The following is an 11,230-nucleotide window of genomic DNA, read 5'->3' on the forward strand; positions in this document are numbered from 1 at the left end:
AGGATCACAAGTCATCCATTTTGACCATAGCAGCCATCTTGGTCCGTTTTGCCATTCTGAGTAAATGCAGTATGAAAGATGCGTGCAAGAAGAATGTTTGTGCAGTCGCTCTTAGCAGAAATTAGCCCCCACCAATTCTCACAAATAGCTGACCCTTAAATTATGTGACATATTGAGATGTAAGCCATTTTCTAATCTATAGAAATATTTAATGTTATAATATATATCTCTATTGGTTGTGTGGCATGTGGCCATTAAGATTGTACCCTGCAATCACACTGCCCCTTGTTATCTGGGTTTCATCCATCCCACTTTCTATGTATCTGACACGTTACCCCAAGGGAGGCTGAGAAATCGAAAAGATCTGACCAGGACCATTAGTCCAACCCGCATTGCAGCTGCGGTTTTTATACCTAGTTTAGGTGTTCTGGATCTCTGTTCTAAATTAAGTGATCTTATGGTAAATATTGATGATGCTCTTAATCAGACAAGTGATGCTATTATCCGTTTGACTAATGAACAAGAGCAGATCCGAACAGTATCATTACAGAATAGAATGGCTCATGATTATCTGCTAGCCTCACAAGGAGATGTTTGTAAACTTATAGGACAGAAGTGCTGTGCCTATATTGAGGATGAGTCTGGCGCTATTCATAAAGATATGGATAAGCTACAGGAAATTCAGGCTAGGATGCGTTAAGAATCCTCAGGCCATAGCTTAAATTGGATGTCAGGACTCACTAGTTGGATCGGAGAATTGGGTACGAAAATTCTCTATGGTTTCATTGTAGTGATTAGCATAATCGCAGCAATTTTTGTTATTTTTCACTGTGCTAAGTGTGCAATGCTTTCATTTGTCTCAAGGAAACCTTCAGTTTCATCTCACGCCATGTATGCAACTAATAATTCATATGTGCCCATGAACAGAGTCTATGATACTATTGGTCCCCATAAGGCTATAGTCATAGAGAAGAGTACCTAGTAAGGGTATTTGTTCTTTTAGAGAACAAAAAGGAGGAAATTGTTAGGACCAGTATGTCAGGCTAGAATCTGCACTTGTGTTAAGCTTCCATTTTGTCTGATCATAACTAGTTAAGATTCTGTAGTCAGCCTTTTGCTGAAATATAATTCCTAAATGCACTCAGTTTTTGCCAATTTGCATTTCCTTTCTTCCTGCTCAGGATATTGCTAAGATACTTTTTGTATCAACAGTCTCATACTGTTCTAGTTAGAATATAATAGAATGGTTCTCTGCAAGAAGCAAAATAGTATAATTAGTTGCTAAAGATTCAAGGTCTCTTTTGATAACAGAAAATGAATAAGCTATATATTCAGACATTGCTTGTATTGGGAAAGACACGTCCCAAGAATCATGCCACTAATATGTCCTGCCCCTAAATAACGCCTCTAATCAAAGTTACGCCAAAGACACACCTAGGACACACCTATGTTACGCCTATGTTACGCCTTTAACCAATATCTTTTTTTTCTGTATAAAAGTCATTACCCTATGAGTAATAAATTGAGACAAAGGATTTGAAACCTGGCTTGCGTTACGTTTCATTTCGTTCATCTACCAGGCCTGAAAGTTCATCAAAGATCGAAGATAACAGTGGCAGGGCGTGAAAGCTTCCCGGGGAAGTCTGCTGCAAAACGGTGCAGATGGTGCATCCAGTCACAAGGCTTCAGTTTTCTTGGCAGAGAATAGGTTCCTTTTGGTTCTGAAGCCTGGGGAAGGAAATAACGGATTTTCCTTCACAAGGGATTCTGGGAAATAACATGCAAATGAGCACACAGTGCCACTTTTTGCTTCAAAAACCATTTTATACATGGTTCCTGTGACAGGGTAAATAAAAGCCACCAGTTATATGCCTGGAAAACCTATGTCTAGTCTGCAGTGCAGCACTGACTAGGTTAAACTTCAGCTGGGAACCTCAGGACAATTAGTTGGATCCCAGCTGCCTAATCAAGGTGTGTTAAAACCCAGGTTGTAGACACATGGAGCTTGCTGTTGATGAGAGAGGAGTAAGCTGCTAAAGTGATTCCTGAAAACAAGATCTGAGTAGCAAAGTAGTGAAACTGTGAACTGCCTGTCCCCTGCATAGAAAAAGGGTAGCTGCATATATATAAACTGTCTGCTAAAGATAAACTGTTTTGTTCGGTTTGCTGAAGGAAAAGCCATTTTCGTTTGTTGCTGAAAAAGAGCTATTTTTGTTTTGTGTGCTGTATATATTTCATGGCAAAATAAAACAGCCTTGTCAAGAAACCCACGTGTGTAGTTGCATGTACCCTGCATCAAGAAGTGAAATTTGATTTTTTTTCAAAAGGCTCCTGCAGTTAAAGGGCCACACACACACACACAAGAATGGAAGAAATGTTGAAAGCGTGTCTGTGCAAGCAGGCCCGGCTGCAAGCGGAGAGAGATGAAAGACTACAGACAGCACAGGATGAGTGGATTGCCAAGCTGCTGACCCAATTCCAAGGATCTGCCGGTGCAGAACTGGCCAGCAGACCCCCGATACTCCTGAGGAAAATGGCTCCGAATGAGGATCCAGAGGCTTTTTTACTAACATTTGAAAGAGTCGCCGAAGCTCAGGGCTGGACTACAGATCAGGCAATGGACTACCGCCAAGTAAAAGCCGCCATACTGGATCGCTTAGGTCTGACCCCAGAGACCTACCGGCAGCAGTTCCGGAACATGAAGTACACCGCTAAGATGAGACCCCGGGTCCTCGCTCAGCGATTATTGGACTTGTGTACACGCTGGATACAACCCGAGGAGTGCACTAAGGAGGCAATTCTTGAGCAGGTGGTTTTGGAACAATTTCTACAAGTAATACCCCCTCCCGCATGCTCGTGGTAAAACGCCACGCTGCTGAAACCCTAGCTTTGGCGGTCCGACTCGTGGAGAACTTCCTTGGGGCTGAGCAGCAGGAGAGTGTCCTGGACCCGACTCCACCGGCACTTGCGGACGCCCAAAGAGGGAGGTCGGATCAATGGGGAACCTACGGCCCGTCACGGAACTGCCAAGTCCAAAGGAAGGAGCAGTCGTTCCAGCAAGGACGGAGTCCAAATGCTGGTCCCTGCAGAGACCCACATCTCCTTCCGGATGTTGGCTCGTCACAAAGTGAGAGGAATTTCCGAGGACGTCGCCCACAGGTCCCACCAGATGCCTGGTCTCCAGTAACCGGTCCAGCAAAGCGCTATCCACAGCCCCCTCCTGCGAGTGATGTGGATTACGAGATCGCTCAACCAGGGTCCAGGAAGGGTAAACAAATTTACCATGTGAACTTGCTGAAACCCTGGAAGATGCAGCGGTCTCTATTCATCCACCCGGTGGAGGAGGAAACGGACTTGGGTCCTCAGCCTCCACGGGAGAACATCGTGAGTGACGATAAAATCCCAATGGGTAAACAGTTGTCCTCTGAACAAAAAGGGGACTTGTTAGCAATAATTACACAATTCCAGGATGTTTTTTCTGACTTACCAGGACAAACTAACTTAATTTCCCATGCAATCGAGACAGCACATGGGGTAAAAGTACGTTCCCGTCCTTATAGGTTGCCTGAAAGTCGGAGGGCTCTGGTAGAGAAGGAGGTACAAGAAATATTACACTTAGGAGTGATTGAGGAATCATGCAGTGAGTGGTGTAGTCCACTAGTTATGGTCCCTAAACCCGATGGGAAGGTAATATTTTGTGTAGACCTCCGAAAGGTCATTGCGGTATCCAAGTTTGACGCATATCCGATGCCAAGGGTGGACGAATTAATTGACACCCTTGGTAACGCGGAATATATATCCACGTTGGACTTGACAAAAGGATACTGGCAAATACCCTTAGAGGAAAAGTCCAAATGCAAAACAGCCTTTGCCACTCCCATGGGTTTATACCAGTTTGTGACAATGCCATTTGGACTGCATGGAGCCCCAGCCACATTTCAGAGACTCATGGATAAGGTACTGAGGCCCAATAGGACTTATGCCGCAGCCTACCTAGATGACATTGTCATTTATAGTAAACACTGGCGGGCCCATCTAAAAAGGCTGAAAGCGGTTCTCAAATCTCTAAGAGAACCAGGGCTCACAGCCAACCCTAAGAAATGTGCCTTGGGTAAAGCGGAAACCAAATATTTAGGGTATGCAGTGGGAGGTGGAAAAGTAAGGCCACTAGCCGACAAGGTAGCTGCCCTGAAAGAAGTTCCGACCCCCCAAACAAAAACGCAGGTACGCTCTCTGCTGGGTTTAGCAGAGTACTACCGGCGGTTCATCCCCAACTATTTGGAAGTGGCAGCCCCTTTAACGTACCTCACAAAAAAGTGTGCCCCTACACAAGTGGCGTGGTCAAGAAATTCTCAGAGAGCCTTTGAGGACATAAAAAGGTGTCTATCAGAGGGTCCCATCCTTAGAAGCCCAGACTTCAACAGCCCTTTTATAGTGCAAACAGATGCATCAGAAATAGGGCTAGGGGCAGTGTTGTCACAACAGTTTGAGGGAGTTGAACATCCTATCCTTTTCCTGAGTAGGAAATTGTTCCCAAGGGAAAAAAAATACTCAGTGATTGAGAAAGAGTGCCTCGCAGTAAAGTGGGCAATCGAGGCTTTGAGGCATTACCTGGCAGGAGTCCATTTTACTTTGGTGACGGATCATGCTCCACTGAAATGGTTAAATAGCATGAAGGATTCCAATGCTAGATTGACTAGGTGGTATATGGCCCTCCAACCCTTCTCATTTGAGATTCAGCATAGGCCGGGAAAAGAGAACGCAAATGCTGACTTCTTTTCTAGAGAAGGGGTGGATGGTCAGGCTTCAGCCGTGCGTAGCCCCAGCCACACACTAACAGGGGAGGAATGTGACAGGGTAAATAAAAGCCACCAGTTATATGCCTGGAAAACCTATGTCTAGTCTGCAGTGCAGCACTGACTAGGTTAAACTTCAGCTGGGAACCTCAGGACAATTAGTTGGATCCCACCTGCCTAATCAAGGTGTGTTAAAACCCAGGTTGTAGACACATGGAGCTTGCTGTTGATGAGAGAGGAGTAAGCTGCTAAACTGATTCCTGAAAACAAGGTCTGAGTAGCAAAGTAGTGAAACTGTGAACTGCCTGTCCCCTACATTGAAAAATGGTAGCTACATATATATAAACTGTCTGCTAAAGAGAAACTGTTTTGTTCGGTTTGCTGAAGGAAAAGCCATTTTCGTTTGTTGTTGAAAAAGAGCTATTTTTGTTTTGTGTGCTGTATATTTTTCAAGGCAAAATAAAACAGCCTTGTCAAGAAACCCACGTGTGTAATTGCATGTACCCTGCAACAGTTCCCTATAGGCTTAAGCTTGCTGCATGGTCACAGCTTTGAGCACAGCCAGGGTTAAGATGCATAGCCAGAAAACCCACCCACAGACAGCTGTTACCTGTGCGTTATATATATATAAATATAATATATATAGCAACTGTAAATATTACTGTATGCTCATTTGCATGTCTCAGACAGGTCTGCAACCCTGCCGTTCCCCATTATCACACAGCACTTCCACTGCATATATATATATATATATATATATATATATATATATATGCAGTGGAAGTGCTGTGTGATAATGGGGAACGGCAGGGTTGCAGACCTGTCTGAGACATGCAAATGAGCATACAGTAATATTTACAGTTGCTATATATATTATATTTATATATATATATATATATATATATATATATATATATATATATATATATATATATATATGTATATGTATATATATGTATGTATATATATATATATATGTATATATATATATGTATATATATAATGTGTGTGGGGCCTGGGTTCCCCTGTGTCCCCCTTCATCCCCCTTACCTCCCTTTGCAGAGCACCATCATCTTCAGTGCGGCCACGCATGCGCGAGATGGTGCGCATGCACAGAAGAGTACGACGGCCATGTTTGTTCACCCAGCGCATGTGCAGTGAGTCCCAAATAGCGGCGGCCATTACTACATAGTTCCGCATGGGGAACTACAACTAACAGCAGCCCCAGGGGCTGGGAAACACATGGCACTCCAAAGCCAATAGGGCTGCAGTATTCTCCTATTGAGAACTGGATACATTTATCGCGCTTGCACCACGCTAGTCAGTCGGAGCTGGGCCATCAGAGGGTAAGGGTGTAGGTGCAGGGTGTCAGTAGGCCCCCGCACTAGGCCAGAGACCCCCATTAGGCCCCGACTCACAGTAGCTTGTGGTTGCTTCAGGGAAGGCCCCTGTGATGGGGATACTTCCCCAATTACTGTCTAGTGTCAGGGACATAGTGAAGACACCGCACGGTGATTGCGCCCTGTGGTCTGGAACCAGACTACCTCCCTGTGAGAGACTGCAAGGTGATATTATACATGCCGGGAATTCACCCCATGTGGAGGCGGACGCCATTGCGGTTGACATTGTCCGATCAGACGGATCCTCTGTGTTAATCTGCTTCCCCCTTGTGCTGGAACTACCGGGTAAGTACCCAACTAAGTGCACCAACACTTCCTGGGATAGCGCTATCTCCAAAACTTTGGGTGGGCCTTGACATTGGAAAAAGGGACATCAGGATATTTGTGCCAGGCACCCAATGTACTTTGGGGACACTCACTGGTGGTATCAGGTTGGGGCCTATATTACTGTAAGGTACAGGGTACCGTTATTATTGTGTGTAGTAAAGGTTGTTAGTATATACTTGAGTGAGTGTATTATTGGTATTGTTCCTGTGAGGGGCTTATCCCACCCCATTGGGAACCTTTGCAGGTGGAGGTGCTGTCACCAGACTAATCAGGTACACCCCAGGCTCCCAGCAGCGGAAGTTCAGGCCTCCTGTGAGCCACAGGTAACGCACCACACATACAGTAGCCATCATATCTCCCATAGGGTGGAGGAAAGTGTGCTACTATTCTGGATCTAGGGTCATGTCTGCAGTATGAATGAACCCAGCTAGCTTCAACTCAGCCCTCAAACTGCTTGCTGTACTGCTGCAGGCTGTGTGCAGTGTAAGCTGCTTGCTGTACTGCTGCAGGCTGTGTGCAGTGTAAACTGCTTGCTGTTTGTAAGGCTTTTGCTGTAGAAAGTCTGTGCTCTTTGGTATAAAGCCTGCTGCTCTGTTTGGGGTGCAGAGACTATTCTGTATAGCATAAGGGTTGTGAGTAGCAGTTCCTGTGTGTGTGTGTCCAAGACACACGGTCTTCTTTTCACTATTCTGTATCCAGGGTCATGTCTGGTGTATGAATGAACCCAGCTAGCTTCAACTCAGCCCTCTTTCCAAAGCACAACAAGTCCTGTATATTTCCTTCACTTTATTTAGGAAGGCAGCAATAAAAACAGGCACTTGTGGATAAGATGTTTGTGTTGGAAAGGTGTATCTCTGTGGGTGCTTTGTAGTAAGTACAGGTGAAAAGAATTGGCCTTGCCATAGGGGTGTAACATGAATGTACTCACTCTGCCAATTTCAGGAAGTAAAAGACAGTGGGTACTGCTTGTGACACAGGGATAGGGGTCAGGCAATACTAACTGTCAGCAGGGACAGGGGGAATGGGAAAGCCCATTAACTTGGAGGACTGGAGATGTTGCCAGGGCAACCAGGGGTGTGACAGACTGGAAGGAAAAAAGGCAACATATTGTATCCATTCCATCTGCACTGGGAGTGAAACTGCAAGGAAAGTAACATCCAAATACAGCTAGCAGGCAGAACTGCCAAGGAAAGAGGGGGGGGGGAACAGAGAAGGCAGAAATGGGTATTTCTGTTCCATGACACTCCCCGTCTGGTATCTGGAGATACCACTATATAACAGAATATGTGGAACATATGTGCAATGCAAACATAACATAACAATGCAAAGGTCCATGTCCACATAGCGAGGAGATACCGGCCGGTACCACTGGCATCAAAGTCCTTTGGCCAAAACCGTCTGGTAAGGGAGGCCAGGTGTATGCGCAGCTCCAGGTTAGCTGGTTGCACCACAATGTCTTTGTGTAAAGGTCTCTTGCACTGTTTTCTTTCAACTTTGTGAGAGAACAATCCTTTTGTCTCTGTAGATTTCTCTACAGAGTGTATCACTTCGTGGATATGCCAGTCATGGTAGTCTGTCACCCTATCACCTTGCGTTTGGCGGAAGGAGATGGCCTTTGGCTCCTTGCAGAAGCGGATCAACGCCACTGGAAGACTGGTTGTTAAGTCTGATCCAGTGAGTAGTGCGCCTTTTGGAGAGGCTTCCTGGTGCTGAGCATTGGAGCTGAACGTTACCCAGATCTGGCTGGGTTTCTGACGGTGGTGGACACCAGATGATGGGAAGTGCCGGCATTTTTTACCTTCCTTCAGTGAAGGCGCTGGCTCTGCTTGTCCGCTAAGGAATCTCTTCCGCGTGAAGACCACAATTTGATTCTTGGTCTCCGGCTCCCTTTGTGGGATCGGCGGAGTTAAGTAAGCCTAGAGATGGCATGTTCTCTATTGTTCGGGAGGCATCTTTTTGGTGAACGGAATGGTAGCAGAGTCACCCAACTGCCCGGTCCGTCTTTGGAGAGCTCCTTGACTGTTAACCTCGGGAGTCCTCTATCTTCCCTTGATGGTGTTGGCTTGTCGTCGTCCCTTGTTGTCTGGAACGCTGTGCACCGTACGTCATCGGTGCATTCCTCTTGCATGAGAACATCTCTACATAGTTTGGTGAAACGCTTTTGTGTCTCTTTGTTAACTGCCGTCAGGAGGTTATTTTCTACCTGGACGTGACGAAGAACAGTCTCTTTTGCCCTAGTAAATCCCTTTATGAAATGTCTCTGCGACTGTCTCTTTTTAGACATGTGAGAGGACAGTCTTTTTGCCCCTGTAGCTTCACCTGCAGGGTGCAATCTTTTGCAGCTGTACCAGCCGTGGCGGCTGGCTGCTTTGCCACTTGGTATTCTGTGGAGAGGAATAGCTGTACGTCTTTGCTGTGCCATTGCTTGCAGGAGGACCGTTCGATTGTTTATTTTCTTTTGAGAGATCCCTTTGTCGGTCACCTTCAGGAGGTTACTTTCTTCCTTTGGTGGTTTCGCGTTGTCTTGACTACTAAGCATCCTAGGCCATTGTCACATCCCTCTGATGCGAAGATGTTTTTGTTGGTCTCGGGAGTATGACCTTGTCTCTTCTCTTCATTTGGCCTTTCTGTCACTTGGAGATGGCCAAGACATGGTTCGGAGAGAGATGTGTGTCCGCATTCTGTTATCATAGTTCTGCGGGCGTTTACATAGTCTGGTTCGTGTCCTTTATCAGAGCACAAGTTGCCCACTATCACCCATCCTAGGTCTAGTCTTTGGGCGAATGGTGCGTTGTGGGGTCCGTTACGCTGTTTACGGACTTTGTGCACCTTCAAGATGTCCCTTCCGAGCAGCAGCAAGATCTTGGCACCTTGTTCTACCGGCGGGATGTAGTTGGGTATTCCTCTGGGGTGCGGGTGATGATGTGCCACGTCTGGTGTGGGAATCTCGTCCCTGTTTGCAGCCATGTAGTTGCACTCGATGAGGGTGGGGAGAGCTATCTTCACTCTGTTATCCACTGAACGTATGACGTAGCCGCTTGCTCTTCTCCCTGTTGTCTCAGTTGACCCTGCACTGGTTCTGAGGGTGTAGGGTGAGGCATTGTCTTGTGAGATGAAGAAGTTGAAGAAGTCCGTCTTCGCCAATAATCTGTTACTTTGATCGTCGAGGATTGCATACATCCAGATAGCCCTCTCAGGTTGTCCCTGGGGGTGCACTGTGACAAGGCTTATTTTGGAGAAGGATATTTTGTCACTTCATTTTCCGCAAACCTCGGTGCACTGAGACGTGACAGATGTTGGTTCTCCTTCTCCTTCCTCCCCGCCATGCTCCGCTACGGAGGATGGGTTGTTGAGTTGGTGGAGTGTCAGCGCCTCTGGATGTAGAGATGTTATGTGCTTGTTACTTTTGCACACTGCACATTTGATGGCCTCTTTACAGTCCTTGGCTAGGTGAGTCGTGGAGTCGCAGCACCTGAAGCAGACTCCAAATTCTCCGAGTAACTACTTGCGTTCCTCTAGGGACTTCATCCTGAACCCAAAGCATTTGTAAGTGGGTGTGGCTTCTTGTGTATGGGACATTCCCTGTTTGGTGCCTTGGTTTCTCATCTCCGGCGACTGACTGATCGGGAGTAGTTTGGGTCGTAGGAGACACGTCCGTCCTGTGGACCGAGATGGGTGTTTGAGTGTTACCGTATCTCGCCACTGGTCTCTCATTCCTCAGGCTGCTTACACTGTGTCAAGAAGAAGAGTGTAGATGTGTAGCACTGCCGCAATCTCCAGCTCCCAGTGAAACCGGAAAAAATGATGAGGTAAGCTTTCAATTGAACAACAGGTCAGGTTTTATTGCAGGGTGGTGCAGCAAGGGGACAACGGAACAACACTAACGCACCTACGCGTTTCGTGCACTAAGCACTTTATCAAGGTGACAAACATACACAATACTGCATAATTTATACTCACCTGGACTGTGCCTCGCGCTACCGGGTGTGACGTCATCGTCCCGCGTCGCAACGGGTCGCGGTGACGCTGCGTGCACAGCCATTGGCTCGGCCAGTCAGGTGGTATGCTGGAATTTTTCTGACTGTCTTTTTTTTCACTTTTTTTCTAAAACAAACTTTATTAGTAATACATGAACAACACTTAAATAAAAACAAATTAAAATCACATACGAAATAATATATTAGCAGTGGATCAACACAAGTATAACCAGTAAGGCTTGAAACATAAAGGGGCACATATGAATAAGTATAAATTTATAGAGGAATACTCAGAAAAGCCCCATATAGATAGCATGTTATGGTATATACTTGAGTGAGTGATGCTTGATAGTTCGTGAGGTGAATGTGATCATAAGTCAGTCTGTACAGTGGATACAGTAGATGGGAACAAATATCAAATAGAAGTGTACCACTAGAGATATAATCCATAGAACACTAATGATAATGTTAATAATATATTCCCTGCACAGATGACTATTGTGAAATAGAACCTGATCTCTTGTGTGGATAATACAATACCATTCATATACTTGATCATATACCATATATGAATAACATATATCAATAACATATAACATGAGATATAATAAATTGCTTGCATTATAATTACAAAGGCATGAACATGGATTGGGAGAGCATGTAATAATTAAATTAATTGAACGAATAGTACTAATTAATAATAACAAATGATGAAAAATATGATGAAAAA

The sequence above is a fragment of the Ascaphus truei genome, chromosome 11 (genome assembly GCF_040206685.1).
Source record: "Ascaphus truei isolate aAscTru1 chromosome 11, aAscTru1.hap1, whole genome shotgun sequence".
Classification (NCBI taxonomy): Eukaryota; Metazoa; Chordata; class Amphibia; order Anura; family Ascaphidae; genus Ascaphus; species Ascaphus truei.